The sequence below is a fragment of the Equus asinus genome, chromosome 2, assembly GCF_041296235.1.
Source record: "Equus asinus isolate D_3611 breed Donkey chromosome 2, EquAss-T2T_v2, whole genome shotgun sequence".
Classification (NCBI taxonomy): domain Eukaryota; kingdom Metazoa; phylum Chordata; class Mammalia; order Perissodactyla; family Equidae; genus Equus; species Equus asinus.
This window is the reverse complement of record NC_091791.1, coordinates 136,644,740-136,670,908: the sequence shown is the minus strand read 5'-3', so window position 1 is coordinate 136,670,908 and position 26,169 is coordinate 136,644,740. Positions and strand designations below refer to the sequence as shown.

The 26,169-nt window shown below is 46.0% G+C and overlaps 1 protein-coding gene across 8 annotated transcripts in view; it reads left to right on the top strand.

Annotated features, from left to right (window-relative positions):
• TLN2 (talin 2) overlaps nucleotides 1-26,169 on the top strand; it is a 413,145-nt gene that overhangs the window by 48,044 nt on the left and 338,932 nt on the right. For all 8 annotated transcript variants that reach the window (XM_070500486.1, XM_070500480.1, XM_070500476.1 and 5 more), the window contains exon 2: nucleotides 21,711-21,800. The gene's annotated coding sequence lies outside the window, so the exon portion shown is untranslated. The remainder of the gene's footprint in view (nucleotides 1-21,710; nucleotides 21,801-26,169) is intronic.

Genomic DNA, 26,169 nt, shown 5'->3' with positions numbered 1-26,169 from the left:
TTACTTGGGAACAAGTTCAATTTGTGTTTAAATACGTATTCAGCTTAGACCCCTACAGAATATACAGTTGGGTATTCAGCTTTTTTTTCACCTAATAATCTTGTGAGTATTCTCCTATGTCATGAAATAGTCCTTATAACATTTTTTTGAAAGCTCAGATGTTGCCTCTGTGTTTTCTGTGTTGTCTGACGATCCCTTCCTTTAGCATTGTCTGGGATAACTTGCCAAACCTGATGATCCCTGAGCCCCACTGCAGGCTGAGAACAGAATCTGGGAGGATGCGTAGGGGGTGGAGGTGGAGTGGGAATCACAGTTGTAATTTGGAAGCACAGGGAGGTTACAGAACCTCTGCTACAGACCCACTCGTGTGTGCCACTGGCTGCCCCATGAGTTTAGTGTGGTGTGAGGGGTAACTGTGGTTGTTTAGCAGTCTGGCTGGGTCAGAGTTGGGTTAGGCAAGTGAGGGCTGAGGAGAATCTGGGCTCCTAGAGGAGTTGTCTGTGCAGCCCTGATTATCGGGCTAGGGACTGACCAGGCTGAGTGAGGGAGCCTTCCCTGCTGTCTCCAGCCAACCTTTGGCCCCTTTCAGAGGTTCGTGGGCTTCGAGAATACTTTCTGGCCCTTGACTCGGTCTGGGTTGTATTTTTTGACTATACATGTAAGAGCCATATCTGAAGTCCCCAAATCTTGTTCTGTGTCTAACCCACTCCAAGGCGGGTGACCTGCAACTTCAGATCAGGTATTTGACATGACTCTGATCTGGGGCCTCGAAAGTCACGTGTGATATGCCTGTGTGAGCAAATGGGGAAGAATTGTCTTGGTCCAAAAGGAATCAAACATGTTTCTCTCTCGCCATTGACCTTCATCCATTGTTTGGCTTTTTCATTTGGCCAAAGATGGGTTCAGAACCCTAAGGCCTAGTTGCTTCTTCAGAAACGGGACTTGTGCCAACTGCAGAGGTGGTTGGAGCCTGTGAGCCTTGGCTTCCACCAGCCCAGAGGCTCTCTGATGCCTGTGGAGGTCACCTTTCTTGACTGTCTTGAGTTCCCTTCTTGAAATGTTTCTAGAGCCTGGTGCCGGCTGAGCATAGGATGATGACGGGGCCCTTAGAATACAGAGGAAGAAGGAAAAGTGCCGTGGGAGGTGCTTCTGCAGGAATTCTGAGGCCTGGATATATGGAACAAGGTGGGTGCAATAATGACCCCCCAAGAGGCACATAGCCTGCTCCTCCTGGGTCCTGCTTTGCATTTGTGTCTTGCTGATGTGATTTCCTCGTAAACTGTAAGATTCTTACCAGCGGATACCTGTTCCTTGAAGTTAGAGATGAATTAGACACAAGAGCAGGAAAAACATAGCAAAACTGGAAATGAGAAGAAAATTGACTAGTTAAAAAATATAATATACATAAAATTTAGCATTTTAGCAATTTTTAAGTATATAGTTCAATGACATTAAGTACATTCACGTTGTTGCACAACCATCACCACCATCCATCTTCAGAACTTTTTCATCAAACTGGAACTCTGTACCCATTAAACACTAACTCCTCCTTCGCCCCCTCCTCTCAGCGCCTGGCAACTACCATTCTACTTTCCGTCTTTATGAATTGGTGTACTCAATGTACCTCATATAAGTGGAACTATAAAATATTTGTCCTCTTGTGTCTGGCTTAGGTTTTTAAGCTCACATTTTTATATGTTAATATTTTGAGTAAGCCCTCTGAGGAAAGGAGAGACGAGTGGACAGGACTCTTCTCCCTGGTGGGGCAGCGCTCCCCCTCCCTCTGCTGTCCTTGTCATCCAGAGCAGCAGGTTCAGTGAACTGCTTTCCCTAATCCTCCAAGTGGAATGAGCTGACAGCTGGGGGCTCCCAAAGTTTGCTTCCAGCTGTTCTCAGTCTTCACTGTTTTCTCTAGAATGTTGAACTAGGGTTACCAGATAAAATACAGGTTGCCCAGTTGAATTTAAATCTCAGATAAATAGTGAAAAATTTCAGTATAGGTAGATCCCAAATACTGCACAAGACATACTTATACTAAGGAATTAGTTGTGGTTTCTCTGTGATTCAAATTTAGGTAGCCTGTATTTTTGTTTGCTAAATCTGGGCCAACCCACTGGTGAACAGAAAAACATGAAGTGGCTCATGGGTTTAAAAGGCCATATAGTTGGCTAGAAAGATCTTGGAAGATGGGTGGATTTGATGGGTGGGAGAGGGGTGATTTGGCCTTGTCAACCTACTTTTGATAGAATATTAAAAACCTAGATGCAAAAAGTAGAACTTGAAAGTAGTAGCATAAACTTCTGTCTATTGTGTCTGCAGCTAAAGAGACAGAAAATACCAGCTGATCACAATATGACCTGCACATGGCAGCTACCCAAGATAGCCTCATCCAAGGATGTTTATTCCTGTGCAGGTGCTGGTGTACCTGACTGCTAGCAGGGGTCCAGGGAGAGAGTGTCTGAGGGGTTCCCCAGAGCCAGCTGGGTGTCTGCCCTAGTCATGGTTTCTTGTTGACTGACTAAGCCAGCTGAGGAGAGGTGGTTTTATGTAGTGTGAAAAATGGAAACTTGGCCCTGAATTTTCCTCTTGTCCCTTCCTGTTTAAAATTCAGCTGTCTTCGGATTTATTCTTTCTGCTGCTACTTTGAATCAGCCTTCCATGTGAGAATTCAACAAAAATGCAACTGATGCTGGGTGTTTGCCCTGACTAATTCAGGCTGGCACTGAATCATTCTTTCTGTGTGTTTTCTGAGTGACCATTTTGACTTACCCCCTCCCCCTTGAGTTTAGGTTCTAGGATCTGGTTTGCTTTCTCCCCAGTGTTTTGAAGGACAGAAAATAATAGTTTTCAGGGTTTGCAAACAGTGTGAGCCCTTCCTAAGCCGCTGGTGCGTAGGTGGAGAAAATGAGTGTTTGGTGCTATTCTCCATGGGCCAGGCCCACTCTCGGATGTGATTGCTGGCCCCCAGCAGCCTGTGGGAGAGCTGAGGGGGCTGCCTGCTGAAGAGGCCTTCTGAGGCTCTGAGGACATGGGGTACACGATACTGGGTTCACAGCAAAGGATATGCACTTTATTTTGGGGTTTTGAAGCGCTAGCAATTTGTGGCTCATTTTGGCCTTTTTCTTCCCCAAGGGACTATGTGATATTTAATGACTCAACTCTGATTGTACTCCGGATGTTTCCTTTCCACTCATGTCAGTTTATAGAGCAGTCCTCAAGCAAATGTTTGTGCAAGAGGGAGCATAAATGGAAAGAAGGGAAGCCTCCAGGACCCCAAGAGTGAGCTTCAACTGCTGTCCGCCCCCACCGGGGAGGCTAGGTCCTGACATTTTAATGCCCAGTGCTTCTGGCTTCCAGGCTTCCTGGAGGGGCCCGGCTGGTTGTGATGAATGGCACCTGTGAGCTTGTTTTCCTGCAGAGCTGCTGGTTCTTTGGCCAGGAGCCTCAGTGAGCACTTGGGGACTCCTGGAGGGGACACCTGCATGGGGTATGGATCATTTTTAGGTCTGGTTAGGGGTGAGGTGTCTAGCAGAAGCATCAGAGAAAGTGCTTCAAAAGTTGGGTGCTATATCTGCCCCACCTCTACTGGTCTCCTAGGTCACCTCTGTAGGACTTCAGCTTGACACTGGGGGACGTGGGGGTGGGGGGGTGGGGCAGGGCTTGGCCAGGAGGGGGTTTAGTTCTGAGCACTTACGTCTAGCTCCTTAGTTTGGCTCAGACCCTGGAAGGCTGCTTACCTGTATTTAGTCCTTCAGAGAAAGAATGACCTAGGGTAGCCTAGTAAGGACTGAACTCCTTGGGATAAGGGTCTGAGGAGCTAGCTTCTAGAGCATTCTTCCCAAGGCTCTCCCTTCCTTTGATCCTGTGGGATGAGGGTGGTGAGTAGGGGGAAGAGAAGAGAGAGACTCTGGCATCTTGTCTTCTCCCCCTTCCCACTACGGCAGTCCCTCTAGACAGGTTCATTCCGTGCTTCTGTTCTTCCCAAGGGGCTGACAGAATCAAACATGCTGGGGAATATTTGACATACGAGTGGTGTGAGAGCAGTTATCTCTAAGCACAAAGAATTTGAGCAAAGGAAGGAGAAAAATAACTTTTTAAAGAAAACAGTCTTATTTACTGTTCTTTTGAGAGTCTGTCATGGGCAAAGGATTGTGGCACCTAGTGAGACAAATACTGAAGCAGCGAGACCCTGACTCTGCCTGCGGAGTGTGTGAAGAGATGGGGAGAGAAAATCGCTGCGGTTTGCAGGTCAGGAGAGGGGTGTCCAACAGGGAGGGGGAGTAATGGGGGCCAGGGAGCAGGGGGCTCTTGGGAGTACAGCTTCAGGTGAGCCTTGAGAGTTCTGTAAGATGTCAGAAGGCAAACATGAGGGTGTTCTGGATGGCAGAGGCTGAATGAAGAAAGATGAGAAGATGGGCAGGCACAGGGAGGAGAAAATCCAGTAACATCAAGGTTGTTAAAAGACTGGGGCTGTGATCTGATGGGCTGTGATGATTAACTTTTACCACTCGCCTAGTGTCAAGTTAGATGTCAGTTGGCAAACTGTAAAAAAAGAGTAACCTATACCTCTGGCCCCTACTCTCCAACTTCCGCAGCTTCCACCGCACCAGAACTCCATTTTGGAAGGCCTCCAACAACCCTTTGGTAGCCAAATCTCACAGCTTGGTCCCGGGCTGCCCTTCACATTTTGCTGTTTATCATTCTTTTCTCTTAACACTCTCTTTCCCTTTTGCCTCTGGGATGCCTTACTGCCTTGACCCACCTTCTCCGGGACTGTTCTTTCTCCGCCATCCTCTTGTCTCCTACATGTCTCTGCCTCCCCCAGACTCCTGTTCTCGGAACCCGGTCCCCACCCCTGACCCCGTCTGCTCCTGTGCTGAGGGCTGTCTCTCTCCCCTAGTCTGGGGGTGTCCCGACTGGCTGCCTGCTTTTCAGCAAGCTCCCTCGTCTGTATCAGTGTAGGCAGCCCAGCTACTGGCGGGTAGGATTCTGCAGTTGTGAACCTTTGAAACCCAGAGAACAGAAGATCATTCTACAAACATCTGTTAAGCACCGTCTGGATGCAAGCTCCAGGGGAGACTAGCCTGGGATCATCCAGTCAAGACCTGCTGTCTCTCCAGCCCTCTGTTTTCAAGGGCCTCATCCCTTGAAAGCCCTGAATGAGATCTGAATATCTAAGAAGTCTAGAACCCAACTTGTCCTTTCCTCTAACTTCAAACTTCTGAAGTCCCTTAGCCTCATACTCCCTAACAACTTGACGAGAGGTCGAGGGCATCTGGTCGGATTTCTGAAGCGGCAGCAGCTTCAGCCCCACGGGAGGCGGATGTGTTCTTGAGTGGATCCTCCCCATGGTTGAGAATGTAGGGTTGGACCTGACGGATTTGTGCGTTCTCTGGGTCTGCGTCTTGCACAGGCGACTTTGAATTTGACACCCTTGTCACATAGCCAGTGCCTGGAAACCCTGAAACTATTCCTGGTATTCATAATTCACATCGGTAGGCTTGGGTGGTATTTATAGCACTCCCCAAGACAAGTTATTGCCAAAGGAGGTAGTGACACTTACAGGCGCAATGTAGGAGACACAGGGCTGAGTACACGCTTCTTCTGGCTAATTTTAGCTTCCTAGTGGTTGGGGATAGGAACGAGGGCTTATTACATAGTCAGTATGCTTTCAGAGGCTCTGATTTCCTGGGGAGACTGGAAGTACAGACGTTTATGGACATTTCTGTTCCTGGGGCTTGGCACTGTCTCAGGGTATTGTCCTGTCCCGTGTCCCACTGCCCAGGTTTTCCCTAGCTCTGTCCCCTCCTGCTGCCTTGTGGCAGGGAAGAGGGAGTGCAGGGCTCTTTGACATCCTAGCATTGAGTCGCAAGGCTATGGGATATGGGGTTTTGGGGTGGGAGAGGATTTGGCAGTAGAACGTCATGCCTTACAGACTGAGTCTTACAACTGTGAATGTTAGACATGCTTGCCCATGGCGCTGTCTACCCTTGGTGAAGGGGGATCTCCTTGGGGTTTCCTGAAGGTTTTTTCTTTTTCTTCCCAAAGACCCCCCAGTACATAGTTGTGTATTTTTAGTTGTGGGCCCTTCTAGTTGTGGCATGTGGGATGCTGCCTCAGCATGGCTTGATGAGCAGTGCCATGTCCCAGCCCAGGATTCGAACCAGCGAAACCCTGGGCCACCGAAGCGGAGCATGAGAACTTAACCACTCAGCCACGGGTCCGGCCCCTCCTGAAAGTTTTTGAGCTGTAAGTTCTTAAAGGTAGCAGCAGATGACTCTGCAGAGAAGCTAAGCCTTGTCTTTCTATGGGGTCAGGCCTTTGCTGGTAGAAGGGCATTTTCAAATCACCTGCCTCCCTGGAAGAGTGGCTCTGCTCAGGGAGAGTGCCTGCTGGGACCTGGGGGTAGAGGGGCAAGAAGCTGCCTGGTTTGTGTTTTGTACCATCTCTAGACTGTGAAGCCATGAGAAGCTGAGGGGCTTGACAAAGGGGAGGTGTGTGGGAGTATGCGTAGGCAAACGACTGCCTGCACCTTTGTGAGGGCCAGTTGCCAAGTGAAGGAGTCCTGGTGGGTTGGAAGGAGGGTGGCCACATTTTGCCCACATCATTGCTTGGCTTCAATCAGTCCTCTCATTTGTCACCTTCTGCTTTGAGCACCCAGGATGGACTCTCTGTTGTGCTTTTCTTTTGTGTGGCCTGGAGTGACTTGAGCTACCTGTCCTGGTTGTAAACAGCCATAGTTTGGAAGCAGGTCTGCCAGAAAGCTAGAAAAAATGTCTCCTCAAATGACAGTGAGGTAACAGTTGGGTCTGACCCCCTGCTCCTCACTGACAGTTGTCAGGCCTTGGCTCCCCTTTCTCGGGATTTGGAAGTGTTCGTATGAGGAAACAATGGAGTCTTTATTGGCTGGCAACTCCCGGAGCTCTGCCGTGGCCATGCTGGCATCATGGTCTGAGCAAGGGCTTGCGTAGAGATGGTGACTGGGGACAAAGCTTGCTCTTGTGCCGGGACCTTGTTCCAATTTTGCTCTGTGCTGAGGATCGGGCGGGGTCATCCCCCAGCCTCTCGCCTGATTCCTTGAGATGAGCATTAGAAATAGCAAGTTTGTAGTCTCTTTCATGCTGGGGACCTGGGTCCTTCTGCAATTCTGATTTCTGCTCCTGAGCTGGGCCTAATGAGAAATGGCACTCTGATTAATTGTCACTAAAGAGATGTGTCTGGTCCTGGTTTTTCTGTACCATTCCTGGAGCATCTCCCAAACCTCTGGGTGGAGGATGAGTTCTACACGATTAAGAAATGTGAGGTTGATGCAAGGTTGAGTGGTCCTCTCAGGTGCCCAGACCTACACAGCCAGTGACACTTGTTTTCTGCTCTCCTCTCCTCCTCCTGCCCCCCTCCCTTGTGACAAGTAGCTGTGAGGGGAGGCTGCCGTGGTTAAACCACCATTCCAGGGGTCTGCTGATTCATGTGGCACAGGCGACATTTGAAAGGCCGTGGGCCTGGTTTAAAAAAGAGTGAAATGGAGCTCAATTTATCTGCTCTTGCTACCTTACAGGGAAGAAACATAAATAGGATGCCAAAATACAAAGGTACTTTATTCAAAAGGGTGAAGTGTTTTATAAATCAGTAACTGTATACCTTAACACAACTCCTCAATCCTTGACTATTCTATGAAACTAATTTGTAACAGAGGGAAATTTATTAGAGTTTGAGGTTGGGGTGTGTGCACGAGTGTGAACGTGTATGAATGAACATGCACAGATATACTGGGCAAGTCAAGTTCAAACTTCTGTTTTGCATGTGGACAGTAACACAGTGATCCGACCAACAGTTGTGGTTTGGACCCTTGAGTGCAAAAGAACGTGTGAACTTGTCATTGACTCCATGGTGAGTCTTAGATGTCCTGGGGCATGCACAGTTGTTTTCTTTTCTCTCTCTCTGATAATTGTTCTAGGAGTGTGTGCTCCAGATCATAGTTGGCCTGGGACCATTTAGCTGTCTGGTCCTGGTCCTGGTCCCAAGTTTTGGACTGAGCCAAGAGGTCACTGCTTTGTTACTCATTGGGGTTTTCTTAATGCCTGAGAGGAGTTTCCCCTTTAGTGATCAATTTTTACGAAACAATTTAAAAAGAGGAAATTATTGGAGACAGCGGGTGACCCATGATTGTTATTCTCTCCCTCTAGTGTGACCCAGGACCTCAGGTCGGTTGGCTTTGAGCAAAGTTGCAGCCTCTGACGCCTGCCCAAATGCTGCACTGGCCTTGGGTAATGTCTCAGTCATTCGGGCTGCTATAACAGGACACCATAGACTGGGTGACTTGTAAACAGCAGAAGTTTGCAAGTCCAAGATCAAGGCACTGGCAGATTTGGTGTCTAGTGAGAGCCTGCTTCCTGGTTCATGGAAGGATGGCCATCTTCTGGCTGTGTCCTCACATTGATAGAAGGAGCTGGGGAGCTCCTTGGGGCCCCTTTTATAAGGGCACTCATCCTGTTCATGAGGGCTCCATCCTCATTACCTGCTTACCTTCCAAATTCCCCACCTCCTAATACCATCACATTGGGAGTGAGGATTTGAACATGTGAATTTTAGGGGAACACAAACGTTCAGTCTATGGCAGGCAGTGATTCCTGCCATCTGTTTCCATTTAAAGTCACTGGTATTCATCAGGACCTAGGCTTGCATTTCTGGGACTGTGAACGGAAGGAAGATGGTAGCAGATGACCATGTGTCCTGGTGTGTTTCAGCCTTGGGAAGCATTAGATGTATTCAGACCACACCTAGATACCAAGCCACACGGCAGTGTGTAAAGGGGCTGATGTTGTGTAACCTGTTATCTGAGGCACACTCAGATCTACTAGATGTAGGATCTAGACTTTGTGACAGAAGGGGTCCTAAGTTGGCTCTTTTAAGAGAAAAAGACTCCCATGTTTATTTCAGATGCTTTCTTTGTGAAGTTTTCTTGAAATAATACAGACAAAAGTACGCAAATCATAAATGTACAACTTGATGAATTTACGTTAACAGAGAACACATATAACCTGTGTCCAGATCAAGAAAGAGAACCTGGCCAGAACCTCAGACACCCCTAACAGTGACTGCGTCCTCTCCTTGTAATCACCATCCTGACTTAATTTTGCCGTCTTTATGCCTGTCTTTGAACTTCATATAAATGGAATCAAGTGTGTCCTCTTGTTTCTGGTTGTTGATGTTTGTGAGATCTATCTATGCTTCATCTGAGTTGTAGGTCTGCCATTCTCGTTGTATGAAATTGTATGGTGTTTATTCCTTTTATTCATATCATCTATCCTTCTGTTTATGAGCATTTGGGTAGCTTCCAGATTTTGGCTCTTAAAAATAAAGCCGATACAAATATTCTTATATGTGCCTTTTGACGCAGGTGGATTAATACCTAGGAGGAGTATTTCAGATATGCTTTGATTTACTTTTCCTAGCACATTCATTCACTGAGTAGTTTCTGGGAATCCACTGTGGGCCAAGCTCTGCATCAGCTCCCCTGAAGTGATAGCAGGAGCAAGACCTAGTTTGAGGGAGAGCACCAGATAACCAGGGTTGGGGGGACACCTATTTTGGATGGGTCTCTAAAGAGGTGACATTTAAGCAGAGACTTGAAGGGTGAAAGCCAGCCAGCCAGGTGAGCTGCCTGGGGAAGAGTGCTCCATGCAGCGAGAGGGGCCCATGCAGAAGCTCTGGCAGAGGTTGCTGCTGGCCCAAGAGTGGCCTGGTAAGCACAGAAAAGTCCAAGTGTTGGCTAGACCCAAGCTAATGAAGTAATGGCCTGGGACACTTTCCTTTGTAGCATTCAGGAGGGCAGGGTATTGTTTTTTTCTTTCTTTAAACGAAATGATGGAAGAAAGAGTGCTGCAGTGGATTGTTACACAGAAGCCCCCAGGAGAGGGCCAGGTGGCATGTACCAGGATTATGCTCTATGCTGTCCACCACTGGCCTTGGTCTCCTGAAAGGCCCGTGGGCGGTCTGGTTAAGGAAGCCGTGGAGTTGGCTGGTTGCTTCATGTGTTGTTAGGTCGTCTGTTTTGGAAACCAGCACTGCCCATTGGGTTCCTGGTGTTAAGCCAGTGACTCATCTTTCCTGACCCTCAAGGTCCAGATTCCCAGCCTGGGAGGTTGCCAGGCATGGGTGATAGAGAGGTGTCATTCATCAGGGATGCAGGGAAGTCTGCTTAGCCTGAGGGGACACTGTGTTTTTAGGGGAAGAGTGGGGTAGTGCTGAAGGAGGAATAATGAGAGATCCAGCAGGAGGAAATGGCCCTGAGCTGTGGGTGTGGCTCTTGCCAGCTGGCCCAGGCCTCCCTTCCAGGACTCTCAAATACAAAGCCAGCTTGGTGCAAGGATCTGGTGGGAATGGGAACCACATGGAGGCTTCAGGCTGGACAAGCATCCTCTGTTTATTTCTTTCCTTTTCGTATTGCTTTGTGTCTCATCTTTAATTAAAATGCTCGTTAAGAAATCTTCTAGCCCTGCTGAAAAGCATCCTGACCACAGGTCCTGTGAGAATCAGCAATCGCCTTCCTGGCTGGGTGGCCTCTCCTGGATTTTCTTGCGTTGGGCCCTGCTCCCTAAGTCATGCTCCTGCACCCACTGCTTCTCACGGCTGGCACTCGGCACTTCATTGCTGAATTTAAAAAAAGCTTTCAACTTTCCTAATGGTTCTCTCTTCAGTTGTCGTGTGAATCCTTATTTCCTGATACTACTACTTTCCTTTTAAGTGTGAAGTTACATAGAAATTTTCGTCATTTGATGCATGGGGCATTTTGTTACCAGGAAGGTTACTTTTTGTTAATGTGATTTGACTACATTTGAAGAGTTGTCTCTATTTGACCATATTCTAAGTTATACCTGACTTGGAAGATATAATTAGTTAGAAGGGTTCTTCTGTCTAGTAGGGAACCCAGATACTTTTGTTACAAGTAAATAATTAGAAATCTGATGTTTTGGAGGATCACATGTGTTCTTGTTAGCAGCCAAACATCAAGCATTCTCGGAAGGTCTGATGAAATGCTCATTTTAAATGCAAATTCTTTGCACAGTTAGGAAGAAGATGAAATCATTCTGGCTCCCAGCGCTCACTCTGCATTTTTGCCATTCCTTCTGATGGCCTAGGGGAGGGCTCATGATTAAGTCCCTCAGCATCTTTATTATGATTTCGGATTTGTACTTGCTGAGAGGAAGCCTTGCCCTGGGACATTAACCCTCTGTTGTCATCTGTAGAGTTTTCACTAGACAGCTTTTTCCCTCCCTTAAATGATCTTTGGATTTCCTCTCATTTGTTTTATGGATGGTAAATGTACTAGGAAACTTGTGGTGAGTGGTGGTTTGTTTTGGTTTTTTGTTGTTGTTGTTGAGGCATTGAAATGTATTAAAGTCTTTAGCTCAAAGCAGAGGTGTCTGTTGTTACTTTTCAGCCTTAGAAGTTCTGTTTTCCTGTCTTCTCTCTCCTGGGTGTCTTCTCCCACTTTTCCCATCAGCTTCACTATTCTGTCCCAGCTTGGCATCTGGAGAATCCTTGGCCTCATGCATGATGGTGACAATGGGATGCCTATGCAGCATGACTGGGAAAAGTGGTTTACTCTCTCGGACTCTTTGAGGGAGAGAGAGCGTGTGTGTGCACAAATGATGAACTCGTGGAGGAAGTTTAAGATGTTAATCCTCTCCCCGCATCTGAAAAGTTACATTCCTTGTGATGAAAGTGAGAATGTTACTTGTAAAACAACTCCTGTGCCCTGTGGTTCCAGAGACCATTGGGTTGTACATGGGAGGAGTTCAGCCTCTCAACTAAGCCGGTTTCTTTCATGGGAGTTGTATGTACAGCTGGAGCCAGTAGGGAAGGTTTTAGGAAAGACAAGGTGGTAGTGTATTTTCTCTGTCCACAAAACAATGGTTTCCTACTCAGTCTACCCTCTAAGCTGGGGTGGTGGGCTGATTTATGGTTGCCAAGTATTATGAAAATGCAAAAACTTTATACATCATTGAATACAGTTGCAGCCATGCTATTTTCTTTTAATTTTATTGTAAGGCTGACTTTTTTCTCTTTGCTTATGCATTTTTGCAAACCAGAATATAGAATTCAAAATCAAGTTTCCGTGTCTGTCTTTAGTTTAACTGCGTGGAATCGTTTTAGAGTTGAAAGGACCATCGTTGAGTCTGGCAACTGTCTACTTTTTATTTCTGTGAACTGGGAGATCACCTGGGGCTTTTTTTGGTGGTGGTGATACTGAGAAACAAATCGCTTTCAGCCTTGCTCCTCCTTCCAGTGGAAATGTGATAGAGCTGAGAGAAGACCTTGGAAAGTGCCCCTGGTCAAGGGTGTTGGGATAAGAGACAGGCTTAGAAAACCGTCATGCTGGAAAGCTTTGACAAGTAATGGTTGAATCAAGTTTAGAGGTTGCAAAATATCTGAAACAGGCCAACCTGTATGTTTGTTGACAGTGAGCCAGAGACCCAGGAATGCAGGTGCTATGTCCAGATCGAGCAGCCCCCCAGGGGAAGAATTAGGACTCATGACTTCGCCCCAGTGTTCTTCCCATTTCCTGTATTTTAAGTAAGGGTTCTCAACTTCAGCACCATTTGACATTTTGGGCTGGATAATTCTGTTGTGGGGGCTGTCCTGTGCATCATAGGATGTTTAGCGCATCTCTGGCCTCTACTCATTAGATGCCAGTAGCACATCCTCTTCCCCCCTTCAGTTGTGACAGCCAAGAATGTCTCCAGACATTGCCAAATGTCCCCTGAGGGGGGGACATTGCTCCCTGTTGAGAATCACTGTTTTAGATGTATATGATGCCCCTTGGGATTCATAAACACAACTTTTATATTAGCTTGGCCCCTTTCCCCTTTCTTTCTCCTTTTGCCTTGAAATGTGAAATACTCAGCTAATGTTTACTACCGTACTGTTTATTACAGCTCTTAAAGTAGATAACACTGGCCCAAAGGCCATTTATAGGAAAGCAGTCAACACAGTTCTGAACTGAATTGCATTGTTTGGGATGATGGTTTTCCCTTGAGTAGATTCGATTTTGGTTTTCTTTTTAGATTTTGGATGCTGATGACTTTGTCTCTAGTAAGCAGCTTGTACTTTTAATTTTAGCCAATGGGTGTGGATAGGGACAATCTGCACAGTGAATGGGAGAGAAGTCAAAATATTCCAAAGGCCAAGGAGATTTTGGCAATCTGAAACCAGTGAAGAATCGGGCTCCCATTTTGTGAACCTTGGGATATGCTTCGCAGAGAACACTCACCAGCTGAAAACTACCTAAATATAGAGCAGATGTGTGGGCAGATTTTAAAGTAGACCATGACCTTATGAGTTAAGGAGTGGTCGTGCGTGGCTGTGACTTGGTGGATGCAAAGGGTTAAAGGGGGCTGGCCCCGTGGCCGAGTGGTTAAGTTCGCGCGCTCCGCTGCAGGCGGCCCAGTGTTTCGTTGGTTCGAATCCTGGGCGCGGACGTGGCACTGCTCATCAAACCACGCTGAGGCAGCATCCCACATGCCACAACTAGGTGGACCCACAACGAAGAATATACAACTATGTAACGGCGGAGGGCTTTGGGGAGAAAAAGGAAAAAAATAAAATCTTTAAAAAAAAAAAAAAAAAAAGGGTTAAAGAACCCCAGACTGAGAGGCCTGAGACTCGGGTTCTGTACCTGGGCCTGCCTCCAACTGTCTTGGTCATGTCACCTTACATTCAGGCAGTAGGTTCCTTGTCTGTAGGAGGAAGAGCAGAGCCAAGATTCTTGCTTCCTGGCAGGGGTGAAGTGCAGGGTGGTGAGCCTGGGCATATGAAACTACAGGATAAATTTAAGACTCTTATTGGAGCCTTAATTTTACTGAGAGAATTTGGAAGACAAAAGGTTATTTTAGTATGAAAGTAAGCACCCACATATTGAATAAATGTAAGATTTGCGTGATATGAACTTAAGCTGCAACACAGAACTTCAGAAATGAAGGAAATCTCATGTTTGCTGTGAATGGCTTCCCAGTGCAGGTGGTCCACCCCTTCTGTCTGGTGGAATTGTGGCAGGAGACTTTGATAAGACATGGGCCCAGGGATCTCAAGTTCCTTCTATATCTAAAATTTCAGGTTGGAACAAACAAAGTACACCTTTGGTGTAGAATCTTGGGTAAGTTCACCCACCCATCACCAGAGAGGACCTTAGAAAGAATGGACAATAATAAAGATTGTCTGGCCTTTAAGAATTCAGGTCCTTTGAGTTTTCCTTCCTTCCTTTTGGTTTAAATAAGAAAGCTTTTGGCTTCCATTCTGGAGTGTAAGCCTGTAACCAAAACCAAAAAGAAGGATCTAGTACTGTTGTGGGACTGTCAGGGCTTAAACATGTTACCTACGAGTATCCTAATCTAAGAAATGTGCCACGGGAGAGAGAGGCATTTCAAAGAAATTTAAATCGGCATGCTAACAGAGTGGTGACAAGGGGGTGTCCTCTGGGGTCAATGTCAAAGTTAAAACTACTGAAGTCCCTCTCACAGTTGGGATTTAGTTAGCTGTAGAAAGTTAGAATATTAAGACACTCCATCCAGTCAATTTTTGTTTCTGAAATTATTTGTTACAAAAAGGAGTTGTTTTTTGATGTTGCGTTCATTACAGTTCTTTAAACTAACGCTAAAGGCTTCAGATGGGACACACATCCCTGTGCTGTCGGGTTTCTGGACAGAAGTGACGCCAGTGCCTGGCAGTCAAACATAAGAACACTTATGAGTAAAGCAATTCTTGAGGAAACAGTGCCTGTAACCATTTGTCAGCATTACCTTATATAAGGCAAATTTACTATATGACGTAATAAAGATAATTTATAATGTTTTCATGAAAGCAGCAGTGAATGGTAGTGGAGTTTTTCTTTGTCTTTTCTTTGCATGTAATTGAAACAGAGCTTGGACTAAATGAGAAACATTTGTGTTTGAGATTCCAGAGGCTTCTTGACTGGGGTCAAATACTGCTTCCTTATTTTATTTGGAGCATGTAAGCAGACTTCTCATCTGAGGTAAACATTAAGAACTCGGCCATTTCTATGTGTTCATAAGCAAGTGCATTTTCTGACCTAGGGAACTGTCTAGATTCTAGACCCATGTGACACACCCAGTGCATTAGAAGAAAAAGCATGGGGGTTGAACTGTCTCAAAAAATCTGGCTTTAAAGTGAACTTATAAATTCAGTTCCTTTAACAATGCTGCTTATCCAGAAGCTGTGTCCTTTGTAAAGAAAAGTGTGCCTGTGCTTTCTGAAGTCTTATGCTTTGTTAGGTCCCAGAGGAACACTGAGTTTGCCACAGAAGTCTAGTTGTTTGGCCCTTTGGGAAATAGAGCCTGAACAGATGGACTGATGCAACTGAATACTTGTGTTGGTGTGGTGTCTGTGTGGGGGAACTTCTCCCCAAAAGCTATCCCTTTGTTCAGGCTATTTGTGTGCTTGGTTTGATTCTAGAATTGGCACCCCGAGAGACACCCAAAAGAACCCTTGAAACACTAAGATATATGCATTTTATAGGTATTTGAGTCCTTGCTGTTTGCTAAGGTTTATGTTGGATGCTATATAGGGGACAAAGATAAACGTGGTGGCATCCTTGCCTCCTGCTGGGGACATAGGCTGGGGAGGATGAAAGGCACACAGAAGCTGACTCTCTAGTGTGAGGTCTCTCACAGTGGGACAAAAGCCTTGGGTGTGAAGGGGAAGGAAAGACTAATTTTGATTGGGAGGATCAGAGGGGTCATCTTGGAGGCTGGGGGGATTGTGATCTGGGTTTTGGGGGAAGGTAGATTTATATCAGATGAGGGAGTTGGGCTTTCCTGGAAGGAATGACTTGGGCACAGGTCCCAAAGTGGATGAGTAGAAGGCAGGATGTGGTGGAGTGGGGAGAATCCCAACACTCTCTTGGGACTGGTTTGTGGCTGGGTGGGGGCGCTGTGTGTGTGTGTGTGTGCTTGTCTATGAAAGGGGCTGAGTCAGGGGGAATCAAGTGGGGGTCTAAGTGTGCAGGGCCTCCTATCCCAAGGTAAGAAATTTGGACTGTATTCTGAATGCAGTGGAGAACTTCAAGGACAGGGAAGAAGGAAGAAAGGAGGTAGAAAAGCCAGTGCTGCAAGCAGAGCAGAGAGGCACAAGAGAGAAGAAAAGGAACACCATCTCCAGTCTAACTCTGTCTCTCTGCTGCTGTCAGGCTGATTGATGGGGAAGCTGGGCTGCTCACGTGGGCTGGGCCTTTGGGAAGACTGTTGAATTTTTTTGTGCGTCTTTATGGCAGTCCTGAGGTTTCAAACCTGAATGTGAAATCATACGCTTCCTCCTCCCCAAACTGTATTCTTCAATTTACCTGCAGAGTCTTCCATAAAGCAGCATTTTTCTCCCTCTTCTCAGCCTTTCCTTCCTATCAATCTCCTGAGTGCCCTGTGAAAGGTTGCTACAGCACCAGTGGGAAAGGGCAGTCCTTGCCCTCAAGGAGCTCCAGGTTGAGACGGAGGAGAGAAAGGATTCTAGAACAGTATGAAAAGTGCAGAGGTGGGGTTTCCCTGTGAGGAAACTGCAGGAGAGCTGTATGAGGGGTGCTGGTTGGGATAGTGTGCTGGAGAAGACCACCTAGCTGCAGGAGCTAATGTGTGTTATGGCTTATTTCAAAAATATTTCCCACCTTCGCATCTGACCTAAAGTTTCCTTCAAACAGCATAGCCTTGAAGTGTGGCAAATATTTGGGAGTCTTCTTGGGTTGTTTTGTACCCCTGACCCCCACCCCAGCACCATTTTGGGGCAGAACACAGGCCATTTTATTGTGTTGTGGAAGTTAAGGGATCCTTAATCTGTGTATTTGCCTATAGTATTTGTATTTGCCTATAGAATAAATTAATAATGCCCTGGAATTATTTTTTGGTATTTAAAAAACATATATAGGGGCTATTGGGACTAATGAAAAAATTCATCTGAGAGCATTTTTGTCTTGATCGCTTCTCTCCAAGGATACCAGAAGTACAACTACCATTGTGTGTATGTGTTGGGGGATGGGAGGGAGATCTGCAAAACTTTTTGACCTTGAAAGGTACCACTTTCTTTCTTCCTCTCCCAGCACTTAGCTTAGTGCCTGGCACTCTGGTGTATAGTAAATATGTGCAGTGGGGTGCACGATCGGGGGCTGCAGAAGCAGAGCTGCATATCAGAGCTCTTCATGCATGGCACCGCCCCTTTAGAACTGCCTGCCCACCCCCATGGCCCAGGGTTGCTGGTCTGATAATGGGGTGAGAGGCACCATGAGGCCTGGAGCATGTGAGCTTTTCCTGCCTGTGTTCTCTGAGGACAGGTACACCCTAGTACCCCAGAGACGCAGGCCTGTTACCGGAGGGTCCACTTTCAGTCCTGGCCCAGGCCGTTGATGTAAAGAAACTAGCTGTTGAATGTAGTGACTAATGCCCTTACGATACGCCAGGGTCTTGCTTCAGCCCCCTCCTTGGCTGAGGAGGCCCTGTCTGCGGATTGTCTGGGTTAGACATCAAAAAGCTACCTCTGGAATCTGACTTGGCCAAACTCCCTCCTGGGTCCCGTAGGGTGGAAACAGTGACTGTGCCTGTAAGCAAGCACTCCTCATCTGAGAAGGATCCCTCTTAGGCACACTCTCAGTGGGAAAGGGGCATGAGATCATTTTCTTCCCATGTTAGTTGCTGAAACCCTTTGTCCTTCTGGAATTGGCAGGCCGTGACTTTTCCTGAGCTCTTAGCCATGGTTTCCCTGTAAGCTATTGTTTTGGGTCCGTCAAGAAGAATGTTGGGCTTGCATGCACATGTGTGTGTTTGCGTGTGTATTCACGCATATCACAGTTACTCTCACTTGCCCACCCATACTCTCCCTGTCTGCCTGTCTCCCTGTCTCTCTCTGTTGGTCTGTCTCTCTGTTGGTCTGTCTGTGTCTCTCTGACACTCTCCCTCCCTCCCTCCCCATCCACCCACAGACGCGTGCACACACACACACATATACACATGCAGGAAAAGCCATGCCTGTCTTGAGCTTGAGAGAGATGGCAGAATCCAATGGGATGTTTTACTTTTGAAGATGTGGACACAGTAGAGAGTGGGTTCTGTGTTCTTAATTTGGCTTTTGCATTGCTTTTTTAAACTGCAGACTTGAGCTAGGAGAAGAGTTAGATGAGACTCTTGGCAGGAGATAAGGGACAACAATATTTCCTTTATTAAGCACATACTACTATGCGTGTGCCCCGCACAGGGTATGGAGTTCAGGCTACCCAAAATCAGGTTAAAATGTTGTTTGATGTTATGGTGTCAATTTTTGGCTATTGTAAGTAAAAAATAAAAAGGACAGTTTTGCTAGTGAGATTACAAAAAACGGGTCTTTTTTGGATGGCTTGCTCTTCCTCAAATTACTAGGAAAGGAGCATGCTTTCCTTATTTGGTCAAGATAATATTGGGAAGTGTGGGAAGGACTAGGAGGTGAGGCATACTGGTCATGTTTCCAAATACTTCACCTACTTTTCTGGCCAGTGGATGACTTGACCATTCATTGAATGAGCAGAATTCTCTTAAGGAAGGTAAAGGAACGAAGAGGCACCTGAAGAAGATGTAAGGAAGCCCCACCTATGAATCTGCCTGAGGAAGGAGGGGGCCAAACATTCCTCTGGACTCTGCAGAAGTGTCTAGTCCTTCGCTCCTCTCTCAGCTGTTCAGGAAGACTTACTGAGATTGTTCATGGTAACAGAATGGGCCCCAGGAAACAGGCCTGCAGAGCGTGTAAGAGGAAAGACCACTGGGTTTACAGAAACCCAACACTAACTTTTCCCAGAGTGATGGGCAGCATTGAAGGTCAGAGTGGCCTTAGCCCAGGACACAGGACTGTCCAAGGGCGTGGACTTGTAACAATGAAAATGTATTTATAGACGATGCCTCTGAGCCAGAACTTCTAACTATTTCTTGTTGGGCTCCACCCTTTTACAAGCACTGGGCTCCCTCCACAGGTTTATTGGGGTGTCTTAACCGGGGCTGAGAGGAGAACTCCTGAAGGTCCCTGTCACTGACATGAATCTGTCTTTTTTTTAATTGTTCTACTTTGTGGTATACATAGAGAAGTGTATATAAAATGTATAGATGGAATTTGAAGAGTGAAATGAACATCTGTGAAGCCAACAACCAGGTTAAATCAACATTACGAATATCTTAGAAGTTCCCCCATCCCCTCAGAGGTGACAAGTTGTCTCAACTTTTTGTTTTCACCAATCCTTGCTTTTCTTATTTTTATCACCTATGTATGCATTCCTAAACAATATGTATATTGGTTTGTTGAAGGTTATTTTTTAGTTTGAATTTTTATTTAATTTTTCTAAGGAAGATTTGCCCTGAGCTAACATCCATTGCCAGTCTTCCTCTATTTTGTATGTGGGTCGCTGCCACAGCATGGCTGCAGACTAGTGGTGTAGGTCCACACCTGGGAGCTGAACTTGGGCTGTTGAAGTGGAGTGTGCTGAACTTAATCACTAGGCCACAGGGCTGGCTCCAATGGGGTTTTTTTTTTTTTTTTTTTTTTTTAGTTTTGAAAAACTAGTTTGTCCCAAGCACAAACATTGCTTTGGGAAGTTCCCTCTTGAAACTGTTAAGCAAAGGATCCCAGGAGAAGCAGAGTGTTCTCAAACCGTTGTTAGCATTGCTAGCTGCTATGCTAGACCCCATTTACAAAGGGATTGTAGAAAGTTCAGAGAGAATTATAAATGGGAACTCCATATACCATTTTAACTTAGCAGGGGTCCTTAACCTGAGGTACAGAGAGAAATTTCCCAGGGGCTCGTGAACCCTCTGAAACTGAAGGCATTATGTTCTCCTTTTTGGTGAAAGGACCCTTCATATTTCCAGAGGAGTTCATGGACCCTCCCTCTCCTTTAAGTATAAGGAATAATGTGGATATTATCGTACGTTGCTTTCTCTTTTTTTTTTTTTCTTTTAAATGAATCCTGGGGCTATTGAAGATTTCTTGAAATGTGTTTGGTCTGCGTGTGTGTGAGTCTGCATTGGCTTTTTACGTTTCAGGGTGCCTAACTATTGAAAGGGAAATGAGCCGTAAATTATACCATGGGTTGTCCAGGGCCATCCTTGACCATGCTGTGGGTGGCCTAGCAGGCTTTGCATTTTCTCTGAAATCTGCATCTTCCTTTCTTGACCCAGAGTAACTAGAATGCTAAAATGAGGGGAAAAAATTGGAATGGTTGCTGTAGTTTCAAAACAAATGACCTCACTGCCTAAATTCCACTTTATGCAAAATTTTCGCCTTATAAATAGTAATGGGCCTTTGGGGAAACAGATCCAAATACCCATTTAGTGAAGGGCAGATTTGTCACTGCTGAAACTAACTTCCTAGAAACAGAATACAACTATTGTTACACCAACTTCATAGTTATTTCCTAAGAGATATGGCAATTTAAATTTATAATGACTGACATTCGTTTCTTCAAAGTAGGCGAGTAATTATGCTTTGTATAAGCCGACTTAATGGGAGGTACTTTCAGCTTTGTGCCAGCAATGTGAGGGAATTTTAGAATTCACCAACTGAGGGATACCTGAGCTTTATCCCACCCATGCTTTTTGTATGGATGAATTGACAGAAGGGTCTGCAAGGTTAGGTGTCTTCTGCCCAAGCTTCTGCTGATTTGTCAGGGTCAGGTGGAACCAGACCCTCAGGGGAAGGGGTAACTATTTAGATGATTATGGCTTAAATATTTAATTAGATGAGATTAATTAAAAACATAATCAGAAGGCTCATTTCCTAGAGAATTAGCATTTTGATCATCCATTTCATTTTAGCAAAATGACCATTAACAATAGTCTTTGCCTACACATCTTTGAAATGTACTACTTCTCATGGTCTCCAGGCATTTCCTGGGAGGGTTCTGGTCTCTTGGGTCTGGAAACTTGATGTATGGAAAAGGAGCTTTCCTTTTGGTTCTGTGGTGGTCTTTATATCTCATACGTTCAGAATTTTTAGGTTTTTCTCCAAAGTTCTTAGATTTTCTTCTCATACTCAAATGTGAACAGTTCTGTTTTTTGTTTTTTGGGTTTTTTTTAAATTTTGTTTTTGAAGAAAACCAGGACTTTCAGTTTGGCTGTGGAAAGCCTTTGGGGGTTAAGGAGAGAGAACTGGAGGAATGGTTAAGATTCAGAGCTACAGGCCGCTTTGTGTCTCCTCCTCAGTTAGGAGCCAGACCGAATAAGAATAACATTTATTTAGAAGCTAAGTTTTATTAAGGAAGGTAATTTACAGGTAAATTTAAGCTTTATTGACTTGATTCTGCAATTCCACTCCTGGCCTCACCATTACTCACTGCTGATTTTGGATAAGGCCTGTCTTCTTTCTGAGTCTTGGTTTTTCTCACCTGGAAAGAGAGGGGTTGGGCCTGATTATCTCCAAGGGCCCTTGGCAGCCATATGTCTGGACTCCACGTTGGGGAGATTTGCAGAGAGATGCTGCTATTGGTGTGATGGTGCCTCTCCTGAGACTGAAGGCAGAGGGGTTGCCAGCTGTGTCACTGCACAGTGCTCCGAGACCATTTACCCTGTGTAGTGATTTCCTTTTCTGCCCTCTTTATAATCTGAACCCCATCAGTGCCATTCAATCTTGGGAGAACGTTGCTCACCCAGTACACAGCTGCCTGCACTGACACTTGTCATTTGTCTCTTCTTTGCCAGTGTGCTGCTGCAGGGTAACATCTGGACTGGGTTCCTGGACCCTTGGATGCTCAGCTGCCCACAAGTTCTTGGATCGACTTGTTGAAAACAGTGAGTAATCTCCATGTTTCTACTTTGTAAGCAATTGCAGACCTGTGGAATCTGAGGGCTGGAGGGGTTGTGGCCAGCAGTTGCAAAGTCCAGCTGGGTCTGCCTGAGGGACTGCCTCCCTATACAGCCAGCCTCTCTCATGCCCAGCTTCAAGAGCCTTGGAGATGGCAGCTGTGACTCCAAACATGGCCTTTCTGCCCCTGATAGTCACAGTGGTCATGGGGCCTTCTGATTCTGTCTTCCATCACCAGAGCCAAACATTCGGGTCTCCATTCTCTCTCTCTACTGGCCTACAAGAAAAGACTCATTAGTCTTTTGCTGGTGCTTATGTGGGTGCTGTTCCCTCTGCCTGACATCCTCTTCCCCGGCATGTTCCTCCTTATCCATCTTATCTTATCCTGATGCCATCCCCTTTTAGAGAGGACATATCTGACTACCTCGTTTGAAGACGTTTTGCCTCCACCCCCAGGGGTTCTCTCTTGCTCTCAGACCCTTTGTTGCAACTTTCTTTACACTTAAAACAGGTTTCTTCAGTCACTTGGTAGACCACCCATCCATACATTCATTCAACGAATATTTATTGAATATCTACTACATGCCAATGGCTAAGGTAGGCACAGTCTATGCTGTCATGGAACTTCAATGAAAAACAAAAAAGATCAAGTGAAAACCTAAGCAAACTATCATAACTCTATCTGGGCAGGCCGCTTTATTCTAAATACCCTAAAGCTGTGTCACCTGGGGGATCCAGTTAAATGCACATCCTGATTGAGTAGACCTGGATGGGGCCTGAGATGCTGCATTTCTAACAAGCTGCAGGTGATGCTGCTGGTCTGTAGATCACACTTAGAGAAGTGAGGTCTAAGGTTCTTGATGTGAGTCTCATACTTGTCCTGAAGTGTGACTCTTAGTGAACTGCCTGAGGTGTGTGTTTGTAAGGCCACCAGAGACCCGGCGGGATTCTGTCTGGCCAGTCCTCCTCCTCTAGCTGTGTGAGGCTGAGTGATCTGAAATACGAGCCTGACTGCAAAGTGCGGGAGCCTGTTACCCTCCCCTGTGTGCATGTGCTTGTAGCTCATTATTGCGGGTTGTGGTTTTGTCAGTGAAATCCTCCCTTCAATATTGTGCTGCTCAGATTCATGAGATGAAATCCTATGGGGTCTCTGCAGTGTGCCTACCCCATAAGTCAGCATTTCTGGAAATACTGAGGGTGTTCCTTGTTAAGAGCAGGCTGTATCAGCTGGGCTAATATGGCACTGAAGTAGGGTGTTGAGATGAGGCCATATTGGAAGCTGCAAGCTGATGACAGAAACCTCAGAGCAGGCAGAGTGAGGGTTTGAGGGGAATGACAGGAGGGGTTCAGGGCGCTGCTGCTGAAGGATATTTCTTGAGTCCAGGCAGTGCATTGGCTCTGGGGTTGTTCTCCTGAGACACCGGTGTGTTGTTGCAGACTGAGCACTGCTGCAGTCAAACCTCTGAAAAGTTGTGTTTAGTTGTCATGAGAAGCCAAATAGATTTTCCACTTGAGTAGTTAATGGTTGTAACGGCTGTTTATGGAGTACTTACAGGTACGAGGCGTCAGGCTACGTGCCTGGCACGTGGTCTTGTGTCTTGACTCTCCGAACAGCCCACGAGGCAGGTAGTCACCGTTTACAGAGGACAAGACTGAGGTTGAAGGTGAAGGAACTCGTTTGGGGTCACACAGAAAGTGGGGTTGGGATCCAGCCTGGTCTGTCAGACATCAGGCAGGGCCTTTTCTCTTCTTGCTTTTGCCACCTGGACCAAGGCTAGAAATGGGATTTGACTGCTAACGGCAAGACCGGGTTGTTGATTATGTGTTATTTTCTTCCTTCTCTCCCACCCTCATTATACCCCTGGATATGGCCCTTCCCTGTGTGTCAACTTGAAGATGTTACTTCTGCAGCACTCTGGCCCCTTGAAGTAGGGGAGGAGGTCTGTCAATGTGATGCAAAATGAACAGGGAAGAGGAAAGTGTGTGTTCATCTTGGGGGTCAACTTCTTGCCCCACCTCTGCCGGCCTCAGGCATCCTCCATGGGGACAGTTATCCAGGGGGACTGTGATTGCCGCTGGTGGTGCCGAGAGCCAGTGTTACAGCTTAGTCTTCGATGGCTTAGGCTGGGGAGGCAGAAGGTGAGGGGTCTGGTTGATTCACTGTGTTCTGAAGACCATTTTCTGGCTGCTCTGTGGGATTTCTGTATCAAAGACAATCTCCAAATAACCTCGCTCTGCTCAGGGTTATTTTGTTTGTATCAGAGATACAATTCTAGTGCTTTATGGGTTTTAGGCTCCTCGATTTTGGCTTCCTGTATATGCTGAGTTCACGTGTATCCTGAGCCACTCACCAAATGCAGAATGAAGTTGAACCCACATAGTGAGGCTTCCACAGCAGGATATGTACTCTGATTCTTATGTTTTAGGCAACAACAGGAACCGTGTTATTATGTATCGGTTGCAAACTCTGTTCATGTCCCTGCCTCCCCTCCTGGAGGGTGGGGTGGGGTGGGGTGGGGTGGGGTGGGGTGGGCCCATGGGGTGGGCCCACCCACGAAGGGATGGAATGGGTCTTAAAAGCTGCTCCTTCTTCTTTAGGCTTAAGGGGTTAATCTTTTCCATCCAGAGTCACGGCTTTGGAGCTGGTGGGAACTGATTCACAGCACAACTCGAGGGTGATAATCTTGTGCCCAGGTGTGTTTACCTGGGCCTCAGTGTCTCATACAGGCACCAATGACTAGTAGCTACTATTTTCTGGGCCATTTTCCTCAACAGTGAACCGAGGGAGATAGCTCTTACTTGGCAGAGAGAGTTGTTTTAGATATGATGCTCTTAGAGTACCGTGTACTCATCCTGGCCACTCATTCTTCAAGGACTGCCTGAAGTGTCCCTTTCCACCTGTGTCTGGCTCACTTCCCTCCGTTCGTGCCCTCTTCCCATGTCTGAAGCCAATTTCTTTGTCTGTGGACAATGAGCCCCTTGAGGACAGGGATTATGCTTCATCCTTCCTTATGTCCTAGGGCCCAGCACTCAGCCTTGAGCTCAGTAAACATTTGGTAAGTGAAACCAAAAAAGTGCTTTTCTTCTTCACTTGCTTATCTAAAGCCAGCTTATCTGAAGAGCAATGAATTAATAGGCACTGCTGCTGAATCCCTAAGCAAACGCGGAGCAGTCGCAGTGGTCACATTGGTCTCCGGTAATTACAAGCCTTCCCAGGTGAACACAACAGTGGGTGTCTCCTTGCCTTTTGTGGACTTTGGAAGCCCTCTCCTTGGGGTCTCAGTTATTTGCAGTGATGGGAGAGAGCAAAGGTGTGGAAGATGTTGAATGAGTATCTAAAAAAGTACATTGTTTCCTATAACACAGATTTTGTTTTTCTTTAAAAATGTCTTTTTACAAATTTACAAAAATAATTTACAACCCTTTGATATTTTTTTTAAAAAATCAAGAAAAGAGACAAGATTTATCAAAAAGGAAGATAGCAGCATCCCTCATAGTGATATGCCTCACACAGGTAACCCCCGTGGAGGGGTGCAGCCCTTTGGGCCTCTGTTGCGTGCCTCAGGGTTGCTAGACTTGGGACTCTGTCCCTTCTTTGTACCAGACTGTACTTAAAAAAAACAAAAACAAAAAACAAAAAACTACAATGTAACAAATTTTAAGGATGCCAGGGGACAGAGACACGGGCACTTTCCACCTTCAAATGCAGTGCTGAACAGTATGCAGATACTTACTGTGTGGCCATGCTTGCTTCCTGCTTCTGCCTAAAGGCAGGATTCTGTCATTCTCTGTCATTCAAACTGTCCCAATGCTAGAGCCAGCAGTGCTCACAGAGCAGTTGCGGTGGGGGGCATAGAAGGATTTCACCTGCCGCCCACAGCTGAGCCCCCATACTTACCCCTATTCCAGCAAACTGGGATGTTCTGATCCATTTTATTTTACTACTTTGGATGTCACAGACAATCACAATTCTTTTCCTTATTTAGGACATTCAGAGGCAAATTTCTCTTTAAGAGAAAAAACCCCAAAACCTAAAAAGCATGATTTCTAATTAAAGGAATGACTAACTGGGAATTTGCAAGTTTTTACTCCTCCTCCTTTCCTGCTGACAGAGAACTTACCTGGCTTAAGGACAATAAGTAATATTGTTAGCACAGTTTGCTTTTTGTGAGAAGTAAAAGTATATTCAAGGTGGTATCAGGACTATCACATAAAGTCCTCATGACCCTTTGTGTATGAGAGCATATTTTTTTAAACAAAAATAATGTAGTGTAATGTGTAGTATATCTTAAAAACTCATATCATTTATTCTATACTAATATAAATCTGTCTCATTGAAAGACTGAATACTATTTA